A 16,796-nucleotide genomic window follows, 5' to 3' on the forward strand; every position below is an offset into this window, starting at 1 on the left:
AGGCTGGTCTTCCATCTGGAGCGGATAACCATAGTTTTCATCAGCATTTCCCAATGCATTGGCCCATCTGAAAGCATCACTTTAAAGATGGAGTGCCACAATTTTTGTATTTTTCCAGTTTTTCATGTGTCTATGAGGTGACAGTACTTCATTAGACACCCTGGAGTTGTTTTTATGTGCAATGGTGTATTAACTTTGTATTTAGGGTTTCTTCTTGGAGGCTGAACCCTTGACAGTCAAACGGGCCAATGAAGTAAACAGTAATATAGTGACACCACACTATCAGCCCCTCCCCTAACCCCTCCCCCTTTATCATACAACTACAGCTGTGGGTGTGGCTTCAGTTCAGGTGGATCACTTAGAGTATATATTTCTAGAGAAGGCACCCAGAGGAAACCCTGAGGCGAAATGGACATAGTGGCCGGATTTGGTAGTGCAGCTCGAGCCAGCGCTGCTCCGTTGACTATCATTGCGCACGTTCATGTGATTGGGGCCATGACACGTGAACGAATGTTTCATACGTGAACGCGCACAAACGGCACAATGATAGTCAACGGCAGCGCGTTCATGTGTTTGTAACCAATCAATCCCAGAATGCACTCTGTTCCTACCAGGAAGGAGGAGTGAATCCGCCTCATGCGCTTTTGAGCAACTTAATGCAAGTGGATGGGAGGAGAACTCGGGTGTCTTCTCTATAGATATATAACTCTATGGTGGATCACCGCCCATCACCACCCACCAGGCAAACCAGGCATACCTAATGAACTGGTGGGCGTGTCCACATAAAAGCATGATTTTAACAAATACTGTACACTTTTTGGAAAAAGTTCTTCCCCCTTATATTAGTAATAATACCTGATGATCATGTTTTAGGGTGGAAAAAAATGGTGGCACACTCCATCTTTAACAAGATGCATTGTGAACGGGATATTTATGAACTATACATTATAGATGCCACTCAGTCATTACATTACATTTTGCTTCTGGAATGTCTATGTTTTTCTAAACAAACCAAGAGGATTTGTCATCATTTGAGAATAGTTTTAAATGCATTACAGATATAATTGTATATTTGGAAACATAAAAACAAAAGTATCTCATAGAGATTATTAAGGGGCACTTTTACGATTTTCACTTTGTTTCCCCAGCAATGAATCGTCTGCTCATGCTTAACATAAATGAATAATAATTTATCGAAAGAATAATTACCATTTTAATCATATATTTATGGTGGTTGTGAGACAAATCCATAGCTACATAGGCACACACCTTTATATATCCAGACCTACTCACATAGATAGCATAATTCTGCGACTTTATACTTCCATACAATACAACCACTTTAAAAACGGCCACATACAGTAAAAGAACAACTGATTCATTACTTCAACATAATTATGGTTTTATTTTAAGACACAGGGACCGCGGTCTGTCATTCAAAGTATCAATTGGCACCTTTGTAATGATTGGCATGCAACAGCTGCGGAGACGGATAGCACGGCCGTATAACGTCTCAGAAACGTACATGTCAGTCAGTTGCAATGGTAATTAAGAGCAAAGCCAGCCAGGCAAATCACAAACAATGAGCGAATAGCCTACAGTGTGGCACATAATTATGTCCGTTGAGCATTTTGAACAAGACACTGTGAAGAAAGACTTTTGTATACATATACATACTACAAAAGTAATACTGTATGCACATAATGTGACACAGACAAACACACATTTAACATCTTTATTTGCATTCACATTTAACAAAAGATTCTTGAACACAAACAATAGTGGATGTGCGAACAATTAAAGGCAATGTTGTAGAAGTGGGTCTTGAGCTGAGCTTTAAAAATGTCTACAGAGGCTGCCTGACGAAGGTACAGTGGGAGCTTGTTCCATGCCGACGGCCCGTAGAAGCAAAAAGCTGCTTCCCCGTATTTTTTAGTTGCCATTTTTTTAGGCAAAGCGAGCAGGCCAGCAGTGGAAGACCTTAGGGGGCGGTTTGGGACATATTTAGGCAGGCAGTCATGTAGGTAGGAAGGTTTGGGACATATTTAGGCAGGCAGTCATGTAGGTAGGAAGGTTTGGGACATATTTAGGCAGGCAGTCATGTAGGTAGGAAGGTGCGAGACCATTGAGAGCTAGTTGTGTATCTCCCCCAGCAAATCAAACCCTGCACAGAAACCCTAACGCTAACCTGACCACTCCCATATACAGTAGACTGTTGAGCTGCAGTGAACCATATGATTGGCCAGCTGGGCAACATTTATTGCGACTGAAGGTCGTGCTTTACTATAAAAATGTGCATCTCCCGTCCGTCCGTCCATTAGTTAGTCACCCACGTCTCCATATATGGTATCGTGCCACGTGACATCTCGTGACCTCATGGAGACACTTAATAGATCTCCATATATATGGATTTGACCTTGTGACATCACGTGACATCATAGAGACATTTAGATCTCCATATATGGTTGTTAGTCCATCATAATATGTCAGTCTGACATCATCAAACCCTCTACACTCAACACGCCTTATGGCCATGAACCCTGGCCATCACAATTAACCCTTTCTATACCCGTTTTTCATTGTGCATTTTTTTGGTCAAAGTTGATCCCATGCCAAAGCGACAGCAGTCTGCCGTCACCCATGCGGATGCATGCATCGATGCACTGATCTTCCCCAGCAATGCGACCTCGACATCATCAGGAATCTCCATACAGTATATGGGCATATACTGTATGTAGTTGCGGTGGGGCGGCGGTGGCTCAGGGGTAGAGTGCCTGGATGGAAACCGTAAGGTTGCCAGTTCGAACCCGGGCTCCCCCAGAGTTACTGTTGAAGTGTCCTTGAGCAAGACACTGAACCCCTAATTGCTCCCGATGTGCTAGTTGGTGCCTTGCATGGTTTCCGCTGCCATCGGTGTATGAATGTGTGTGAATGGGTGAATGTAATGCACAATCTCTGTAAAGCGCCTTGGATAAAGGCGCTATATAAATGCACCATTTACCATTTATATATAAATGCACCATTTAGTTGCGACTCGCGACATAGATAACATCGCCAGGAGCCCTTCCCCATATATGGGAATGTCAATATATGGCCATATCACGCCTGACCTCAACTAGGCTAACCCTGGATAACCATACATGGAGAAGACATACAGAGATATGGAGCTAACCCTGGATAACCATACATGGAGAAGACATACAGATATATGGAGCTGGCCAGCAACTCTATATCTGAACTCAAACCCTTATATTTCCAATTTTCCATATATGGAGCTGACCTGTTCTGACATTTCATACAGTATGTTGATCTGACCTCATCAAACCCTGTACACTCAAGACACGCTCCATATATGGCCAGTACAGAATGAATTCCATATGTTCTGACCCCCCCCCCCCCCCCCCCATGCCAAAACGCCAGCACTCGCCCAGCAGTCTGCCGTCTGCTGTCACCCAGGAGAATGTGTGCACGCATCTGACTTGGGATATTATTCGCAATTGCAACCAATGAGGATATAAGGATAACAATATTTAAAAATATAATAAACAACTGTCACCTTTCAGAAGATATTAATGATTTTCCACAGGAATTTGAAAAATCAAATGATTATATTTCATTGATATTCAACGACAAAGAATATGCTGAATAAGTCCTAGCAGAATGCTCTCATTCCTTTGACATGAAAGCCCTCCCACGCTCTGCTCACTGAGTGCCATTTCCCAAGCGATGCTGGGTTGCCTAACTTGCCTTTGATATCGGAAGAGAATAGCAAAATCTAATTTCATAATTCAAATGAGGCAATTAAGGTTCGCTCAATAACAATCTCTGTGTCTATTATGTATGCTTTGGCTCTTTTTGGGAAGTGCTTGGTCTGGAGAAATCACCGTGGATCAATCATTGAGACGGATCCAAGGATGCAGTTCAGAAACAGAAGTTAATGAGAAAGGTGTTTTTATTGTTTTTGTTTTTTCTTTCTTTTCTTTTTTACCACACTACTTAGGTGCTATTTACACGAGGATGGTGTTCATATAAAACGTCAAAATAAAGTATCGTTTGCTGCTGTCATTTAGACGAGAACCGTGTTCTCAGGAGGTGAAAACGCAATGAAGTGAAACCACCTCCCAGAGTGGAAATCTTTGAGAACGCCGTTTCCTATGGTCTCCATATAAACAGGCAAAACGGTGAATCCGCAAAACTTATGACATCATGGCTCACGTTGGCTCACAGCGCATATGTTTATTACATTGATGCAGAGCAATATCATTATGATATAATGGAGTTCCTGAACAAGCCTCCCTCCTCGCCTACAAAGTGCTGCTCATCAGCGATGTTGAATGTAAAACCATGATGTAAATAAAAAGCCTTGTGATAGACGGCAGCCGCGGCAGCAGCGTTTATTTAATAAATATATATCATCCCGTGGCGCGCCCAGAGCAGTGTTGCGCCGCTTGCGTCTTCTTCTTGTACTTGGGTGACCAGCTGTCTATTTGGCAGCCCGTTATCGCCACCTAGCGACAGTATAGCATAATAGCACATTATATCATAACGTGTGCGTTCTCGTGTAAAGGGTAAAAAAAAATGAGAACGCAACAGGACTTTGACGTGTTATATGGAGATGGTCGCCGTCTAAAAGAGGCCTTAGATGCCAGATGTTTATGCATGAAAGTGTTTCTGCAGTGGCGTGCACAGATAGACACTAGGGGGTGCTAGAGCACCCCCTGCCCTTTTGGCAATTTTGCTCTTAAAAAAAAGTTTTTTTTTTTTTTCTTAATTTGTAGTGTGTGGCCCATGGTGACATTGATCAAAACTATGTCAGTGGTTCTTCGATAAAAAAGAAATAGCAGACCTACAAGCTCGTAGCGCGCCACTCGGTGGCGCGCTATGAGCTTGTAGATCTGCTATTTTTCAATAGCTAAAGCACCAAAATGGGTTCCCGCCCCAAAATGCGCTGCACAAGGTGCCCTTTTTTTTCACTTGAGCACCTGCCCCTCTAAATGTCTGTGCACGCTGTGTTTCTGTGGGGTTTTAGTAATAGGTCCATGGTGGAGGTCAGAGTTGCATGAAAACTGTCAGTTCTTAACCAATATCACAGTGTCCCTATTCGGGAGCGAACATTGGGCAAAAATATCAGATCTACAAGCTGTTTTCAGCTAAGATATTAGTGTACAGGTAAAACGGAAATGGAGCAGGGACCCCTGGGTGACTCCTCGTCAACTGATAGCCTATATTTTAAATAGTTAAAGGCCCAATCTGTAAATCCCACTGCCGTTTGCAGTCATTACTATATATATATAATTATTATTATTTAAAATAATTAATTCGCTTCAATTTCCTCAAAATATGAAGTCATGTGTCGTGATGTCATGGGGGTGCCGTTCCAAAATAATTCAAACAGTATACTCTCCCAGCACGCGCACGCACGTGCATGCACGTGCACGCACGTGCACGCAGCCCCAATTTGTCCACAAGGTAACAGGTACGGTCGTCCCTTTTCCATCTCTCCCCACTACTCTACCTAGCTGTAAATAACATAAATTCATGTTGGTGATTAATATAAAAGGTATATTCATTTATAATTGTTAAGTTCACTCTGTATAGCCATGGGCATAATAGCATTTTGATATGTTTATTGACAGTGTTTACATGTACAGAAAAATGCACATAGTTATACTGTCAAAAGGATAAATGCAAGAAAGCCAACGGCTTATTTCCATTGCAGTCCCGTAGTTTGAAAATGAAACACAACAATGAATGTGTATGAGCGAGCGTGTCCATTTGAGTGTTTTAGGAATGTGTTATATAATAATTATTATGTTATTATTATTATTATTATCATTTTTTTCATGTGAGTGCGTATGTGTGCGCGTGCCTGTATGTGTACACAAGAGACAATGGGTACATAACACACATCAGGGGGTGGCTCAGTGGTAGAGTGCCTGGATGGTAACCGTAAGGTTGCCAGTTCAAACCCGGGCTCCCCCAGAGTTACTGTTGAAGTGTCCTTGAGCAAGACACTGAACCCCTAATTGCTCCCGATGTGCTAGTTGGTGCCTTGCATGGTTTCCGCTGCCATCGGTGTATGAATGTGTGTGTGAATGGGTGAATGTAATGCACAATCTCTGTAAAGCGCCTTGGATAAAGGCGCTATATAAATGCACCATTTACCATTTACCATTTAAAAGGATACAGCATTCAATGTACAATAATTTCAAGTAATAGTAGAGATCAAACAAAAAGAAAAAGACATTTACAAATTATATGGACTGTGGCACCTGAAACCGAAGATAGGTTAGGGTGTAATCCTGCTTAGCCATGCACTGAAGTTTAGCTTAAGTTTAAGTTAGGTCCAGCTGTTAGTTAGCCATATCTTCAGGGAGGACTTAAAAGTGATAATGGAGTTGGTAGTTTTAAAGGTATATTCAGTGATTTCACTTAATTCAAATATCACTTATTTATTTGTTTTGTTGTGATAATCCTCTCTACTATAGAGTGTGCTGACCATATAAGGAGTTCCTCCCTGTCCCCAGTTAACCCCTGGGGGTCAAAAAACCTTAGGTTTCGTTTTTGACTCTCTATCCTGATTGGACGAAAGGCTGGGTCTCACAGCCAAAAACGAAACCTAAGGTTTTTTGAGTGAAATCACTGAATATACCTTTAAGTTTTTGGGGCATCTCATTCCACCTTACAGCTGCCGAGTGTAAACATTTGTTTTTCCCCATACAGCTGCTGAAGTTCACAGGTATAAGGTCTGTGGTACTTATACGTCTTGTGAAATTATTGTGAACGTTACTAACCTTAGAAAAATAGTTATGAAGGTATGTCAGGGTGTCCTTGCTTTGTATCCTGTGGACCATACACAGTTTTATTAATGAAACTCTTTTGTCTACCCTGAGCCAATTGAGGCTATCAAAATGAGTATGGAGAAGATGTGTTCTGGGATGGAGTTTTAGGATAACCCTAGCTCTGGTCCATAGCTCGCCTCTAATGCATTTCATTTTAGAGCTATGTTACTCTCAACTTCCGCCCGCTCGCATGAATGCAGACCAGCCTCTCGTCTTTAGCGTAAATAAAAAGAATGTTTTTGCTATACTCGCCAAAACAAAGGCGGGTTGTGTCATTAGAAAGCCTACTTTCCTTAGTGGACACACTCTGAGCCCCCACACGTATAAACTGTACTTTTTGGCCAGAAAGGGATTTATTTTCACCGGAGGAAAAAAATTCTCTATGAGGCAATTCTCTGGGCAATATCAGTAGAGGGCGCAGCGGAGTAACTAAAAGTATTTTTTTTCCCGGTGGAAACAAAATCCCCTTTTGGCCAAAAAGTACAGTTTATACATGTGGTGGGGGGGGGGGGGGGGGGGCTCAGAGTGCGTCCACTAAGGAAAGTAGGCCATGTGTACCACCTGTTTTGAATTGGCACATAATGGAGGAGGTATAGCTTTACTCAGTGGCGTGCACAGATAGACACTAGGGGGTGCTAGAGCACCCCCTGCCTTTTTGGCAATTTTGCTCTTAAAAATAATTTTAAAAAAAAAGGTTTCTTATTTTTTCTTAATTTGTAGTGTGTGGACCATGCGGTGACATTGATCAAATCTTGATAAAAAAACGCTTCTACTATATTATTTAGGCCCCCCACAATCTAAAGCTATGTGGCGGCTGTGGCTCAGGAGGTAGAGCAGGTCGTCCAATGATCCCTGGGTCGGCGGTTCGAATCCCGGCTCCTCCTGTCCACATGTCGAAGTGTCCTTGGGCAAGACACTGAACCCTACACTGCCTCCAATGAGTCGGTCGGTGTGAGCTCGCCACCATTGGTGTGTGAATGTGGGAAGTGAGGACGCTGGCGTCGACTGTTCGCCGCTTCACCTCCCAATGTATGAATGAATGAACCATTGTAAAGCGCTTTGAGCACTTGGAAAAGCGCTATAAAAATGCAATTCATTATTATTACTATGTCAGTGGTTCTTCGATAAAAAAAGAAATAGCAGACCTACAAGCTCGTAGCGCGCCACTCGGTGGCGCGCTATGAGCTTGTAGATCTGCTATTTTTCAATAGCTAAAGCACCAAAATGGGTTCCCGCCCCAAAATGTGCTGCAAAAAGGTGCCCTTTTTTCACTTGAGCACCTGCCCCTCTAAATGTCTGTGCACGCCACTGGCTTTACTGATAACGAGCAAAATTACAGAAAATATCCAGTCTAATGATATGGATATAATATTGATACTAGGGAAGTCCCAACCATGTTGACGTGATCGGTCCCGATTTTGGATCACGTGATTTGATCGGGACAACCCAATGTATGAAGGGTGTTAGGAGGACCAATACAATCTGTTGAAACCATGATTTTCCTTGGCAGGATTAATGAGGCCTACAAAAATGCAGACAATATAATTTCTTCTCATTCTTTCTTTTTTCTTTTTAATTTACACTAACTTTATAGCAGGGAATAATGAAAACAGAAGAGAGCTGCCTGTAGTTGGTTGATGAACATGAGGATTAACAACGGCATTGCATGGTGTGAATGATGAAATGTGAAAATAATGTCACAACCTGAATCATATGCAGTGCAGTCAAGATTAAAACCATGAACATATGAATTACAGATACAATAAGGCTCCAACGTACATGCACTATAGTTCCTACTGCACATACATTTATGTATGAACTCTGATCCACCACATGTTATATATCTGCCGGTAAACTCCAAGAGATGAAGATATTAATAATAGTTGCCAACAGAGATGCAACGTTCCACAGTCAAAGAGGGAACTTTATCAGCTAAACTCGAATTTCAATCCACAATCCAGTTTGACTTGAATTGTGCAAATGATGCAGCTGCTGACAGTACCACTACCATCTCACGACAACCACAAGGGAACCACATTATGATCCAGAGGTGGAGGATGGTGATACAGACTTATAGCATGTTATCTAGACAGCACTATAATTGCATTGTATATAGTCATAGCACGCCATAGTACATATGTATAGCATAGTAGTATATATATATAGTTTATATGTATAGTCTCATAATATAGATATTCCACTGTTACTTTCTTAGCTTACGCATGTTTTATGATAAATGCTTTTTTGTGATGTATTCCCATGCTTTTGTTCTTGCTTATTGTAAATCGCTCTGGATTAAGAGTGTCTGCTAAATGCCTAAATTGTAAATTGTAAATTGTAGGGAAGTAAACCCACATACACATAACAGGGTGTGCCGCTGCAGAGGACCCATCTCCTGTAGATATAGGCTACAGTATAGGAGGTGTCATATGACATGATGGATTATTACAGGGAGCAACAGTACATTCTAGTGGCCAATAAGAGAGTCACATGGAATATTTGAGAAGCATGAATAAATGTTCCTGCATGGTCTACTGTCTGTGGCCCCTTTCCCTGCCCGTACGGTATGCAATGTGTAAAGGATGATCAAATATAAATAAATGTGCAGCAAGAGAACTTAAGCCATTCTGACCTGAGATCAGATTCATACGAGGTTTCCACTGGACACACACTGGTCTGATTAAACCCATTCTGACCTGAGATCAGAATCTAAAAATGTCAGTCGTTGTTCGATTTTTTTCAAAAATAGCAGACCTACAAGCTCGTATCGCGCCACTCGGTGGCGCGATATGAGCTTGTAGATCTGCTATTTTTCAATAGGTAAAGCATAACATGATGCTAATACCGAAATGGGTGCCCGGTCAGAATGGGTTAAGCCTTATGCCACATGCATGCACGCACACGCGGTTGCAGGGCACACAATATCCTACTCTCATTCACTCACACACACACGCACACGCACACACACACACACACACACACACACACACACACACACACACACTAGGTCTACAACCATCTATGTCTGGAAGCTTTTGCAGGGTAGGCCTATGGTTTGGCGGGGACAGATATATATTTATAGCTGTGTCCATCCATGTAGAAAAAACAATCTCAAACTCTCAGCCAGAAGCGTGCACGGCGCGCACACACACACACACACGCGCGCACAAACGCACAGTCGCACACACACACGCACACACACACACACACACGCACACACTCACTCTGTACTTCACTGCACACATACAGGCAAACACTCACATTCGTGCACACAGCCCCTCATACTATATATGACACTATCCCATACCATGCACCTGTGCGCACACACTCACATTCAATTACATATATTCAGACTCACTCATGCAGCACACACACATGAATACACACCTGCATACAGGTATTTTAGTGTGTGTGTGTGTGTGTGTGTGTGTGTGTGTGTGTGTGTGTGTGTGTGTGTGTGTGTGTGTGTGTGTGTGTGTGCGTGCGTGCGTGCGTGTGTGTTTGTGTATGTGTGTGTGTGTGTGTGTGTGTGCGTGCGTGCGTGCGTGTGTGTGTGTGTGTGTGCTCGTATGTGTTTGAGCATGAAAGATCAGTCTTACAAGCAAGAGCCATAAATAAAACATGGGAGCAGTGGAAATAGTCAATTGTGTGTGTGTGTGTGTGTGTGTGTGTGTGTGTGTGTGTGTGTGTGTGTGTGTGTGTGTGTGTGTGTGTGTGTGTGTGTGTGTGTGTGTGTGTGTGTGTGTGTGTGTGCGTGCATGCGACCGTGCGTGCGTGCGTGCGCATGCTTATGCACAGTTGAGCAGGCCTCGGATGTCACTCTGCTGCCAGCTAACCTGTCATTGAAAACGTCCTTATTCTTTGAAGGCCTGTCATTTTGAATGCATCAGAGAAGGGAGGCCTGGCCATACATGTCCTCCACCTCCGGTCACGCATGGAGGGGAAGATGGAGCTCATATTAACACTCCAACTGACCCAAAAGAAAAAGGAGTCCCCATCAATGTCCTGTGGATGTGGGTCCTCATCATATGCTCTAGTTTTTTAGTTGGTTTGGCAGGGCCAAACATTGACTCAGAGGTTGGTGGTGCAATCCCCGGCACTGACAGGAGGGTTCCATCTTGTGGTCCATGGTTAAACTGATAACCGGAGGGTGACTGGTACTGCGTCCACAGTGCTCGTCACCATCTCTTCTACAGACAGTGCCCGTGAGCAAGGCACTGACTGAACCACAGACAGGCTCTGCATTGTGGAGGACATAATATGCTCTCTGACCTATTCAATGCAGCGACGGCTCCAGAAAATTGTGACTGGGGGGGGACTATGGGCGGCTGGATATTCAGAGTGGGGGCTAATGAAGTTTGGTTTACATTGAAGTCAATCAATGGGCTTGTGGGGAGGTGGGGGCTTTAGCCCATTCTGACCGGGCACCCATTTTGGTGTTGGCATCATGTTATGCTTTAGCTATTGAAAAATAGCAGATCTACAAGCTCATATCGCGCCACCGAGTGGCGCGATACGAGCTTGTAGGTCTGCTATTTTTTTAAAATCGAAGAACGACTGATTTAAAAAAAATCTGATCTCAGGTCAGAATGGGTTAATCAGACCAGTGTGTGTCCAGTGGAAACCTCGTATGAATCTGATCTCAGGTCAGAATGGGTTAAAGGGGTCTAAACTATAGCCGTCCGCTGAAGCCATCCCTGCTTCAATGTAATAAAAGGTGTTAGGGAACGGGATGCACACGCAGATCAGAGCAGACAGACCGACGGACCGACATGTGGAAACGACGGTCAGACATGTGGTCAGACGAATACTGGACTACTCGCCCCGGTGCGTGCCCGTTTTTCCTCCCGGAATTTTCCCCAGTGAGGGGGATAACTTTGTAATATGCTATTGGCTGTTTGTATTCTTTTTGGAAAAATATAAAAAGATACTCCTGTGGTAAGGGTATATTATTTGACCTATATTGAACCTATAAACAATTTAGTATTATTTAGTATATGTAAGGTTTTGCCCCCTCAAATGGTACCTCGTCAGATAATCCCCACATATCCTACAACAACTTCTGTGAACAGACTTCACTGTAGTAGCTTTTCATAAATTATATTTGTACTTGGGCTGTCTGCTGTCATGAAAGTTTATAGTTAGAGAAATTCAAAGTCCAGCCGTCTGCTGTCCAGCCTCTCCCACCAACCCCTCACTGGGGAACATTCTGGGAGGAAAACAGAAACGGGGCGAGTCTTCTTGTTACCGGTCGGACATGCGGTCGAACATGCGCTGCTCCCGTGCTTGCGGTTAGGTTTCTGGTTTAAGGACTTCAGTGTTTTGTACCATACTATTGTATGTATAACAAAGAATGTTTGCTTTCGCCATGCATCTTTGTCGAAGAAGAGTCTCGGCAATTAAGGATAACACTAAAAGTTTCTCAATCTTATATTTAGATTTAGTCTGACGTGTATTTGTTTGTTTTTCAGAAAGAAAATGCCTTTTGACATTTTGTTATCCTTAATTTAAAAATAAGTATCACGTTGAATGTGTGTGGGTTTTCTTTTCTTAATAATTGTCATATTCTATGCCAAGAAACAATGTGTTATTTTTAAGCGTGAGGAGTCATTGCAGAGACTTCAGACAGAGTGTGATGTGAACTGTTATGATAGATTGAAGAGCATCTGGGAAAAGAGTCAGATGTGACATTTTGTTGTTTGTTACTAATGCCACACTGCTCACTCCTTTCCATAATAAATAAATACATTTTCTTCACAGCGTGTGACAGCTGGAGATGAGTGCTCAGTTGAGTGGAAGAAAATGAATCAAACCACTTGCATCTTTTTGTGACGATGTCTCTAATTCTTGTCTGGTATGTTCTGAGGGGTGGAGAGAAAGAGAGGATGTGTGTGTGTGTGTGTGTGTGTGTGTGTGTGTGTGTGTGTGTGTGTGTGTGTGTGTGTGCATGTGTGTGCATGTGTGTGCGTATGGACCAGCTGCACAGCAAATCTGTTTATTCTGCACAATTTGGCGTCAAACACAACAGACTGCTGAGTGCCTTCTACTGCTGTGGTGCCCCATTAAAATGAAATTTATTGCTGCCTTAACCCATTCTGACCGGGCACCCATTTTGGTGTCAGCATCATGTTATGCTTTAGCTATTTAAAAATAGCAGATCTACAAGCTCATATCGCGCCACCGAGTGGCGCGATACGAGCTTGTAGGTCTGCTATTTTTGAAAATAATCGAAGAACGACTGACATTTTTAGAATCTGATCTCAGGTCAGAATGGGTTCGTCAGACCAGCGTGTGTCCAGTGGAAACGGGTTAAGAGCAAGCACGAATTACACATTTTCCCCCTATCTATCTATCCACTCACTAGTGTCTCCTCCCCTCTATCTCACTTGCTATTTTTCTCAACTGTGGTGATGGCGGTCGCAATGTTATTTTTTATTTATTTATTTTGGTGGCCTCCTCGTAGCAACTGTCAGACAAGACATGGGAATGGCTCATTAAATTAAAGGCCCAAATGGGCAGGCAGAGTACAGGCAGAGAACGCCCGCCCACCCCATCAGGCTGCAGTCACCTGAGAAAATGCTGCTCAAATGTCTAATTGAAAGGCGTCTGCCATCCACCACACTCCAGTCCGGTGCCAGTTGCCATCATGCTATCATTCAGGTTTAGTGTATGAGGTCAGTGGCGTGCACAGATAGACACTAGGGGGTGCTGGAGCACCCCCTGCCCTTTTGGCAATGTGCTCTTTAAAATAAATATATATATATATACATTGATCAAATCTTGATAAAAACGCTTCTACTATATTATTTAGGCCCCCACAATCTAAAGCGTTGTTTCTATGTCAGTGGTTCTTCGATAAAAAAAAAAATAGCAGACCTACAAGCTCGTAGCGCGCCACTCGGTGGCGCGCTTTGAGCTTGTAGATCTGCTATTTTTCAATAGCTATAAAGCACCAAAATGGGTTCCCGCCCCCAAAATGCGCTGCACAAGGTGCCCTTTTTTTTCCACTTGAGCACCTGCCCCTCTAAATGTCTGTGCACGCCACTGGTGGAAAACTATATACACCACAGAGACACTGAATAGCTTTTTGGTGAAACTTAGTAGCTACTGCATGTATTCAGTACCAATTCTACCGGGGACTGAAGGGGATATTTGAGTGTGATGATCAGGACAGGACAATGGATATGGCACTTTCCAGAACACACCCTCCTTATTCCAGCATTGTACAGTTACATTTTAGTTTAGGGCACAGCATTGCTACACATATAATGTCCTATTTGACAAATGTTTGCTCATCAGCTTCCACTTACTAACGCCTTGGAGCTCACACTGGGAAAAGAGAGCATGGATTCAGGCAGACCTGCAACTGGCTTCATAACTCTCTTCTTCGCCAATGATAAATTCATATTTAATGGCGATGGCTATTGCCTGGGAGGGAGGGGCATTTCTTTCATTATTGCCTCTTTCCCCTGCTGCTTGGCCCAGATAATTGATTTCTCTGTGGTAACAAGGTATCGACCATGCACAGGAGACGGCGAAGACGGGGATTCAATTCAAAGGAGGGGTGGAGAGGTAGTGGGAGAGAAAGAGAGGGAAGGAGGGATGGAGAGGGAGAACAAAAAGAAAGAGGGACTTAGAGGCTAAATTGCCATATCATTATTTGCGAGTGACTGTAGATGGGTGTATGGAGTGCAGATGCCTGCCTGCCCGCCCCATGGGTTCATGGGTTTGGCTTCATGCCGATTTCTTTTTTTATACCGCTATTGAAATGGAGCATATTTCAGCAGTTTAATCTCTATAATGTCACAGGTTTAAGACACCTCTTGGAAAGGATATTGATCTGACGAACTGTCACATAAAACTGTCTCATAAGGCAACAGTGTCAAAACATTGGAATACCAATGGACCCTTTTTTACAGAGCATAGTATGGTAAAGACAGCTGCAGCTGTAATTATGTTTGGCTTTAAGCCAAGGAGCAAACACTGACAATAGTCAATACTACTTGTTATGGAGACTTGTCCTACCTTAGTTTTCAAGTCGCCTGGCTCGGAGACGGTGTAGTAGTTCAGACGCACATTCAAGGGTCCATTATGGTTTGCACACAGCGTTGTTTATAAAACAAACTCCAAAACGATCAGCTTCGGTGTGTGTGTGTGTGTGTAAATAAATCAGTGTAAATGTAAGAGTTCAATATAACGTAAACAAAACTATTCTCTTCTTATTTCTTCTTTATTGTGTTGTGGACTTGTTTATAATTATGTGGTCAAAAAACTGTTTGCTGCCGTCCTTGCTCACGCGTGTGCGTGTCCAAACATTTTCCCCCTGTCACACCCTCTCTCTCTTCCTTATCTTATCAAGAGGTTCCATCCTGCCGTGTGAGCTGTGGGCCTGTGGCAACTATTTCATAGCCCAAACAGCGGGGGGCAGCATCGAGTGTCCAAGCAAATCAATAAATAAGATAGAAATAACTAAATTGGCTCTAACACTACTGTAAATGTTTGCGAACTGGTACACATACATCAAATGTAAGTAGTCATTAATAATGTTATAAGATGCAGCTGCATTTACCCTTATGATACGTCTGTGAAAAGGGTCAATTGTCATACTGTAGCTGTAGCATATCTTCTGCACCACGTCTCTGTGTACGTGCAATCGTGCATACGTACGTCTGTAATCCATGTAACTCAAGAACCGTTCACCCCACCGACTTCAAATCTGACACACAGGTTTCACACCACCATAGGGACGGGAGTGCAGTGTCGGGCCTTGAGTCGGCGGGATACACCGTTGTCCAGAACAAGCACAAAAGCCTCTGCCCGGGCTCTGGACAGGTAAATTAGCCAATTGATCACACCTGATCACTGCTAGAGATCTCCATATATGGAGCTGGCCTGTTCTGACATCACAATTATGTTCTGACATCTGCATAGACTCCATATTTGGGCATGCCTGACAAATAACTCCATATAAGGGCATAAAGGGACACAGACATAATAACTGGGTGGGGCATCCATTTCCAACTTGCATCGTTCCAAGTAGGCCAGTGCCCAATGGGCACAGATCTAGTGGACCTGTGTTGCACCATAAAGCACCTACTCTCCTGTATACACAGAACTCTTAGGGTTAACATGACAGAAATGTACAAATGCACTGATTGATTAAATAGGTTTAATTGGCTAGTGTTGGAGTCAGATATTGACTTGAGCCGCTGACATTATCGAACACAAACTAAAGAAAATAATATTCCAGTCACCATTCAGTCACGTGACTACAGCTACAGTACCTATTGACTTAACATTAATCAATAAAGAGCAATAACTGCATGCACATTGTATTCAGCTTCCAGGGATGCTGATAACGGTTTGGTTTTGTTGTCGTTACCGCCTGCAGTTCACCATATAAAGGGAGGAATTAAATAGCGATGTTGTGTGTTTACGAGCTTACATTGTAATTTATTTAAGAGCTCTTAATTGGACTAGTTACTCATTTGGCCCTTGTAGTCCCACAGCTTGGCTGAGATCTATCAAGGCACACTGGGGCCTTGGTGGAATACAGAGCTACGCACAGCCAGCTGTTTGATGTCTGCAGCCGCTGACTGGATGCTACTCCACCACGCCGTATAAATAAACACTAATCCCCCAGCGAGAGGACAGATTTACACTCAGGAGACCTTATTTCAGGCTAATGAACTATTAATGTTGATTTGAAATTCAAACATTCTTTGAAGGGCCTTTTCTGAGCCATGCATGGTGTGCATCTTTGTGTGTGTGTGTGTGTGTGTGTGTGTGTGTGTGTGTGTGTGTGTGTGTGTGTGTGTGTGTGTGTGTGTGTGTGTGTGTGTGTGTGTGTGTGTGTGTGTGTGTGTGTGTGTGTGTGTGTGTGTGTGTGTGCGCGCAAGGCAAAGAATAATCTAATTTCGTAGAAGACCATATTCTCATTTCTCCTCCAACCAG

The sequence above is a fragment of the Protomyctophum parallelum genome (genome assembly GCF_964188405.1).
Source record: "Protomyctophum parallelum genome assembly, chromosome: 8".
NCBI classification, from domain to species: Eukaryota; Metazoa; Chordata; class Actinopteri; order Myctophiformes; family Myctophidae; genus Protomyctophum; species Protomyctophum parallelum.